General features: G+C 33.0%; 1 protein-coding gene across 22 annotated transcripts in view; it reads right to left on the bottom strand.

Moving 5' to 3' along the window:
• Positions 1-9479, bottom strand: part of SOX5 (SRY-box transcription factor 5) — a 1002640-nt gene that overhangs the window by 309799 nt on the left and 683362 nt on the right. The window lies entirely within an intron of this gene.

Genomic DNA, 9479 nt, shown 5'->3' with positions numbered 1-9479 from the left:
GGGTTATTCTGTATGTTAGTAAATTGAACACCAATAAAAAATAAATTAAAAAAAAAGAAATGGAATTCAAATTTATTAATGGTTTAATCTGATATATAATATAAAAATAACACAATGATAAAAGATTTCCTTGTTTTTTAAACCAGTGTCCTATTTGCCATCTAATTTAATTCCAGTGAGTGAAACCAAAACTTAAGGGCAAATTTTTGATTCAATAAGAGACTATACAAATAGGAAAAACAGTTTTGGAAAATCTCTTCATTTGCATGTGGATGTTACATGGGCAGAAGTGTCTAATGGTTGTTTTTTAAATACTCCTTCAGAATCACATTTACCAAGAATCTCAGAAATGCTGCATTCAAGAATAACTGTATGTTTTCATGTGCTCTCAAAACCACTTAATAAGCAAAAGTGGCATTTAGAGAATTCTAATACATTAACTAATAGAACCTGTAAAAACAAAGAACATTTTGTGCTGTGACAGCCTCATTATCTTCCTGATGATGATTTCTGTGCTGTGTCTTACTTGTGTTTAAACAATCTAGCAAGTACACTTTAAGACATTTGATGATCTCCTCCCTGAAGGCTCAAAGGTCAACCATAAGCTGTTTCTAAATAAGAATTAGACTACACATCAAAACACTTCCAAACACACTACAATTGTGAATTATATAATACTATTTTAAGAAATAAAGAAAAAAACATTTATTATAACTAGCTGCTAATTGTGTGTAATAATTTATCTATCATTTTCCTAAGAAGCCTCCAGAACATCCTTACAATAGTTGTTAATAAACTTGACTACATGCCTATTCACTCTGAGTCTGAAGGAAGAAATGAAACATGAGGAATCTTCAAATTGTGATCTGTTTGAGAAATTACTTCTTTTTATCCCACAGAGCAATGAACACAGTTTCTTATGCAGAGCAGACACCTGATAAAATTAATAAGGCTAAGTGTTTGCTAGCATCATTTATAATTGGGAACTGAATACATATTCAGTGATAAGAGAAATAAATTGTGATTCCTCCATGCAATAAATAAAATATGACGTCAGCAAAGTAGTAGAAAGTAGTGGTCAAGCAAACTACAGTCAGGAGTCTGGATGCTTGGGTTCAAATCCAGGCTCTGTCATTTACTAACTATACAACCTTTGGCAAGTTTTCTAAACTCTCCAAACCTCAGTTTCCAAATCTATAAAAGGGGATAATAAATGATAAAGAATTCATATATGCTATTATATAATATCATTGATCTCTAGAATTTAACAGCAATGAAAATGCTTACTAAAAATTAAGAAATATTATTTAATTCACTCAAGTTTCTCTTTCATTCCTGCAATAAAAGTACTTTGGGTGTCAACACTGGGTAGTTAATGATGTTGGCATCTAAGCACAGAGAATGAAGCCAAATAGGTTTGGCTCAAATTCTGGTTCTACGATTAACTAGCAAGTTGTTTAATCCTTCTGTGCCTCAGTTTCCTCATCTATAAAATGGGGATTATACTATTACCTACCTCAATGAATCATTAGCGGATTATAAGTTACAAAATAATGAGTCGGAGACTATATGAGTAAGTATATGTATTACAAATTATAAAACTCATAAAAATGGTAACTAGGACATGGCAAGAGCTATATATATGTTAAAATAAGTATGCTCTAGGCATTATATTAAGATATAATCATGAACAAAACACAGGATATACAAAAATATAGAAAAAAACAGTCTCTTTTATAGGGAAGTGAAGAAGACATTAACAAGAGACAAACCTCTTTCCACACCTACCTACCAAAACAACAATAACAACATATTTGCATACTCAAGTAATTTCATAGATTTTTCTAGTAAAATCAAACTGCATTCATAGAAACAATTTTTTAAAGATTAATTTAAACTTTTTAAAGGTGGCCCATTTTTTAAAATAAGCTAATACAAACTTTATTTTAAGAAAAAAAATAGTCCATAAAACATCATGTGACATTAGTGTACTTTTATCTCTGTTGCATACTCAATTTTCAAATTTCACAGTTTCATGGTTCTCTACAAAGTGATAAGTCAGGGAAATGATCAAAGAAAGAATGTTCAATTACTCCTCATTATGAAATAAAACTTTTAAAGTCAAAGTCTGAAAAGAATTAGAGTAATGAATTATTTTTCATAAATACATGACACCAATTACTTATTATGCCATATTTCTACTTTTCTTTCATATTCCTCTTTCTTCTTGTAAGACAGACATATCAAGATTTTCTTTTTTCATGAGAACATTAGCACTATCAGATTCTCTTACAAACAAATGTTTAGGTTCCTTTACACTATAAATACAAAACAGCAGCAAAGGTAATATGAGGAAGGATAGATTAGGAGTTAACTCTCCATTTTTGCTAATTTCCATCCCCTGTACTCTAGTACCATCTTGAATAGAGTCCCTCACCAGTACATCTCTTCATGAGATCAGGCTGATTTCATAGCCCAGTGTCAGTTAATTCCATTATGTCATTAGACTAATCCCATCTTCTTATTAAAAAAAAAAAAGCGGTAAATACCTACTTTTCTATACTAATTAAGACACTCAATAAAGCTCTATGTTTACAACAAAAGTAACACTTTTTCTTTGAAAGGGACCTTTAGCATGAGTTGACCTTAAGCAGTAATTTGAGATAAAAGAAACACAAACTTCAGTTCTCATTCCAAAATAAAGATAAGGCATTAAGCAGTCCACATACTCATAAAATTCCCTAGCTAGCTAAACTATTTATTCATAGTATAAAACAGAATTTCTTGAGCTTGTTTTAGTGGGCATATAAAGATCATCTTGCAGTGCACACAATCACTGAGATACTGGCATTCTTTACGTAAAACACTGGGTTCTCTGCAAAGATTACTTTCACACAGTTTATATGAGTAATGCTATATATAAATTTTGTCATTTTAGTCTTACAGTTGTAAAGACTTTAAAAAAATATTTCTAAACTATTAGGCAGATTCCTGACCAAATACAAAATCTATTGAAATTCATTAATGTTTTCAGTAAAAATATAGCTACCACTCCTGGAGTTCTTAAAGATGCTGTTCTAAATATTTTATGGACATATCTTTTACAATTATCTGAGAAATTCCATGAAGACTGTTATTCCTATTTAACAGATGAAAATATTCAGATCTTATGAGTAATTCACCCAAGTAATTTAAGATCCTTGCTGGTCATCATTAAATTATACTGCCTTCCTCAAATGATTCAGGTGCTGTAAGAAATGCTACAGGTATGAAATATAAAGCTGGTTCTCTATCTTGAAACAGTTTAAAATTAAATTTGAGAGACATTTAAATACACAAGAAAAAAACAGTAATTATAATTAAATTGTATAGTTGCAAATCACACATGCAAGAGAACTTTAAGGAAAAGAGAACATTGGAAATCAAGGAAGGTGGAAATTTCATCATAGCATTAGTACACGACTTTGGGATAACTTATTTAATTTTCTTTCTATACTCTGAAGGCAAGACATATGTCTGATTATTCACCATGTACCTCAGACTCTATTATTTGTGTCTAATAAATACATATTGAGTTAATCACTCAATTTATTAAATCTTTATGTATAGATAGTCTTTTGGTTTAAGCCTACAATAGTAGGTAGAGAGGAAAAGATAGAGCACTCCCAGAAGCATCATATAGAAGGCATCATCATTTTCTGAAGGGTTATGAAAGTCAAATAGAACTGTATACATTTGACCTGACAGACAGTCAATGAGGAACATTCTAGATTCCATACTGGGTGAGTCTCATAAAAAAAGGTTGTTAGGAAGATTAGCAGTGGTATGGAGACTAAATTGGGTAGAAGAGAGAGTAAAAATATTCACTGAATAGGAAACATTACCATGCCACCTATGTGATGATAAAAAGCTTCCCACTAGATTGTAGCCATGAGGGTTGAAAGGAATCTTAAATCCTAGAAACAATTTAAAGCAAGTAATAATAGGATTAGATAACTTGAAAATAAGGTGGGAATAGTCAAAGATCAACATGGTCCTTGAGAGGTTGAAATAATGATTATGATAAAACAAAAACAGAATGGATAGCCAACAGAGATGACTATTAAAATATAATCAACATATCTAAAAAATTGATAAATCAGGACACCTGGGTGGCTCAGGCATTGAGCATCTGCCTTCAGCTCAGGGCTTGATCCCAGAGTCCGGGATCAAGTCCCACATTGGGCTCCTTGTGGGGAGTCTGCTTCTCCCTCTGCCTATGTCTCTGCCTCTCTCCCTGTGTCTCTCATGAATAAATAAATAAAATCTTTTAAAAAAATGATAAATCTACATGATTAAATGAGTCTATAACTTGAGCCTTAGCCTTAACTTCTGACTAACTCACCCTCATGACTCAGCTGATGAGTTTATCATTTGAGATCTTTAAATTTGTATGTGGAACATTCAAATGTAGATGAGCCTCAAAATACATGAAGCACATAAAGAAATAAATATTGTAAAATAATGACTTATGAACCACTTATTTCCAGTGAATGGTTGAGTCCATTTTAGTAAATTAGCTCTCAGAAAATGTCTTCTGAGGGAGAAGAGCAAATGGCCAAGCCCTCTTCACATATCTCTAAAAATGACAGTTCTAAGTGGGTATCATCTTCTCTTACAGTGACTCTGATTTACCATGTAAATTTTTGAAACTTTATGGTTATTTATAATTAGAATTTGAAGGATGAAAGATGTTTAGTAAAGAAAAATCCATACATGGAATTAACAACAAATGCTTACAGGATACACAAAGCAGAGAAACAGGAAAATGAGAAGATTTTAGAAAAAAATTGCTGGAATAAAGAACTGGGGTATTCTAGGAAATAAGGCAAAAGGATAACACTGTAAAAACAAAGGAGATCATTAGAAACTGAAACATCTTTCCCTTATATGCAATGAATAGGCTTTTAAATATTGAGTTCTTAGTGCTGTACACTCAACCCTAAAACTCTTGCTTTATAGATGTTAAGAGTCAGAATTAGGGGAAAACAAAAATGAAAATTATCAACATCAAAAAGTTCTGCAAGAAACCTACTGTCCTGAATGCTTTACTGAGTTGTGATCACAGGTATAAATAAGAGGTGATGGTATTTTTCCCCATTAATAAATTATTAGCAAGGGGATTTGTTGGGATATATGTATAAAAAATGAAATTGTATTTAGATTATACTAAATCCTATGGAGAATAGAGAGTGCAATATTTGGATCTTGGGCCAATACATTTTCTTCCACAATTCTATGTGAGTTCCTGACTTCATAGTATCCTTGGATATTGCTAATATCTCAAAGTGATTCTGGCTTGGTGCTCAATAACCCATAAAAGTGCCAATCCAAAATAAAGGCATGTATTCTTTACATACTCCACAGAAAAACAATATAAGCTTTGTTTGTGTTACAAAACAACATTGTTTGACTACTGAAACCCAAGTTCATCATTCTCTTTAAGCCTGAAATACATATACCAAGACTGAGTCAGGATGGGAACCAAATGGGTATTGTTATGTTTACCAGCTCTGAGATGATACAGAAGGCAGAAGTTTCTTACAAAAGTCCTTTGCTACCCATCCATTATACTTAGTAATATCAAAAAGAGAAAAAATAATTTAGAAGCTCCTATTGAGCATCTAGAGACCTTGAACATAGATAGGGGGTGAACACAAAGAGTATTTGGTGACAAGAATCACACTTCATCTCTTTACTTAATCATTTTATGGTACATTTTGGTGTTTCCATTATTTTTCTTCTATTCCCTTGGTTCCAACAGAAGGATACACATACATGTATATATTTCATTAAGAGGAAATAAAAGGGTTGTCTTTAGTTAAGATGTTTCCATTCACTGAGACTACACATTTAAAAAATAAATTGCCTGAATAAATTCAATTATCTAGAGAAGCAAAGGAAATCACATGCAAATGACATTATATGCAGAGGCCATTCCGACAGCTTCATGTTTATTTTTATTGTTTCAGTCAGTAGAAGGGAGAAGCTGTCAAAAATGTAACATCTCTTCCTTTTTAAAGGTCCAATGTCTCTGGTACTGAAAATTGCATGAGCAATAATATCAAGAGAAGAAATCTGTCTACTACTGAAAATAGAAGGTTCAGACTGCCTCCAACTCAATGCCAGCCCACAAGTGGGCCACCATACACACCCTCGTATTTAGCCCACAAAAAAGCAAAAAATAACATTTAACTTTGAAGTAGCCAGGTATCAATTCAGCCAATTAAGTTTGGCCTAAAAAACAGTATATTAAAAAAAGTTAATAAATCCCCATATGTTAAATTAGCCTATACCTTAACCATTAATCCTGTCTTCCGAGAGCAGCATTGTAAATAGGGAGTGTTATCTATGGCTTTTTCAGAAGATACTCTTTAGCCTTTTACTTTCTAATGAGCAGTAATTAAATATGACATTTTTGCCTTGTTCTTTGAATATGACAAAAATACTTGGGGAAGATTTAGGCTGACTTTTGTAATTGGTTTTTGCTGAAAATCTCTGGCTCTTGACACAAAACTTACGTGCTACCTGAGTTCTCTTGAGGCAGGAATGTACCAAGTAAATGTGGCATATGTTTGTATTTTCTTGCCAATTCCAAATTCATTCATTCAAATCACTCATTGTAGGCCAAATTCTTATCCAATTCCACAGAGCCACCGATTTTCCTGGAAGTGAATAGCAGCTTTGTGCATGGTAACAGGGAAGTCAATAGCAGGTCTGTGCAGGGAAGAACTATGCAACTAGCGGAAAGGATAAGAATTTGACCACAGGATTTCTCGAGTGTGTAGAATCTAGTTTGAAATGACCTAAACGATGAAGCTTTCAACACTCTTACTTGGGTGTCAATTCTAAAACTTGACAATTTGAGTAACTGTGAATTTTTATATGGCCATCTTATATACCACCTTGATTGTAATACGTGTGAGAAGTCTTTCCTTTAATATATTTGTATTACAATGTTCTGTATTTATTAAAATTAACTTCCAATTTCATTCAGAACCTGAGCACACAGTCTTAGCAAAATAATAAAAGCATCATTTATTAAATTTAGTAACGTGCCAATCACTGTTTTGGGATTTTTTAATAGGCTATGATTCTTCCTAAGAGACCTATGAAGCAGGTATTATTGTCACTGTTTTTATTTTTATTTATTTTTATTTTTTAAAAACATTTTATTTATTTATTCATGAGAGACACACAGGGAGAGAGAGAGTGAGAGACAGAGACAGAGACAGAGAGACAGAGAGAGAGAGGCAGAGACATAGGCAGAGGGAGAAGCAGGCTCCTTGCAGGGAGCCCGATGTGGGACTCGATCCTGGGTCTCCAGGATCACATCTGGGCTGAAGGCAGTACTAAACCATTGAGCCACCAGGGGTGCCTTGTCACTGTTTTTACACACATAGAAACTGCAAGTTTAAGCCATTAAACTCAGCACAAACCATTCAAGTGCAGTAAATATTTTGAACCCCTCTCTGAATCTTTCAAATGTTCCTTTAGTCATTTTGCTATAGAGTTTCTCATCAGACTGAAAACACCTAACTAATTAGAACTGTGTTCTAATTTTACTAACATTGATCTAATTTTCTAGTCAAAACATGCTTTATCTCCTTATCTGTCACCTACCTCATATGACATTTCTAATATGCCAGTTTGGTTTCATAATGTACTTTATTAACATACTCAGTTTTCCATACTATTTTTAATTAGCTACATCTTACATTTCGACTTCCTTGACATGTATTTCCAAATGAAAATTAAGCAGTTTTGTCAAACTCATAAATAACATTTTAAATACCCCCTTCCATCCCACCCAAGACACACACACCAATGAAGCATGCACACAAAATTTGTTAACCATGTGCCTACTTTTTGTAAAGCATTGCTCTGGCTCCTGGAGGGAATACAAATAATCTTTTCATAGTGAAATCCAGTATCTTTCATGACTTCTTCAAAAATTTGAGACTACTGAATGGTTCTTTCCGTAACTTTCTGTTGGCCCACCATCTGCTGTTCATTCTCATCCTAGGCATTGCCTGCTTTGATCTTAAATCCTCTAAAGTGTATTCAATAACCATAATCAGTTCCTACTTCTCTTTCTAAACTCTCTATCTTAGAAAAAATATCTTGACACCGTGCATTGAAGATCTCTCAGGTGCCTGCATCTAGCTTTCAAAAAAAAAAAAAAAAAGCCTAACTCCTTTGGATGATACACAAACTCCTTTATCATTACTCTAGACTGTGTTAGTGATGCAACCAGAATTTAACTCCTCGCTTTCCCCAGGCTGTGTTCACCTTAATTTATTACTTCCCCCCCTCTTTCAGGAAAACTGCAAGCTTTAAAATTCGGCTTAGGTTACCTTCCTTGGGGAATTGTAAATTCTCAAGAAATATTTGTGGAATAAATGACTTAAATTCACAGTTACAAACCTTGTGTCTAGGCAGGTAATGTTCACATTCCCATCTCTTGGCAGAGACGTTTCAATCACATATTTCCAACAGTTGGTTTTCTAGGACCTAAATATCTCAGTACTTCAAACCCAATATATATATTAATGTGACCTCAGAATTCTGTACCCCAAGCTGGCTCACTTCTGTTTTCTTTCCTTACAGTGGCACCAACGTTCTCATAGTCACGTAGGATTAAAGTAAGAATCATTAATTTTGATCTTAAGCAAATATCCTAACCTCTATGAATTTTAATTTTCCGATCTCAAAATGAGAGATGTGGATGAAGAGAGCTCTAAGATCTAATGCCAGGTTTAAAGTTCTACAAGTCTCTGAGTGGTAAATACAGAAAAACACAGACCATAATTGTCCTACCTACAATCTATATTCATTCTAAACCCTTGTCATTCTTTTTATTTTATAGTCCACAGAAAAAAAATATATCTGGATTTACAGTGAGATAAACTAGGAATTTGTATTATTTGCCACCAATGAAATGGATTAAATGATCTAAGTCTGTCCCTATGGAAAGACATAGGTTTTTCCAAGCACTATGCCACCACTAAATGGACAGTAATACCTCTTATGGTGAAAAGCAGATCTGTAAATTAAGCTCTAGCTGGGTGTAAATAACAAAGGAGACAGTAAAAAAAAAAATTACATACAAACATACAGTTAATATAAAATTACAGCTTTCATTGCTGATATACATGCAATTTACATATACACCTGTACAGTAATATATATTTTTAACAAACAAATTTTCAACAAATATTTTAAAACTTTGTTTTTAGTATTAGCTGATTTAATCAGCTTTCATATTTTCCCTTTTCTGCTTTCAGTGAACTGTTCTATTTCATGTCTCCACTTAGTATTTCTAGGAACATGACAATTAATATTTCTTTTTGTTGATTCCTCAAAAATGCTTAATTATTCATCTGACTTTGACACATTCTGACTTGTCTGGTGGAATAAATAATGTTAAGGCTGGGAAG

This window comes from Canis lupus, chromosome 27, assembly GCF_003254725.2.
Source record: "Canis lupus dingo isolate Sandy chromosome 27, ASM325472v2, whole genome shotgun sequence".
NCBI lineage: Eukaryota > Metazoa > Chordata > Mammalia > Carnivora > Canidae > Canis > Canis lupus.
This window is presented reverse-complemented; position numbering and strand designations above follow the sequence as displayed.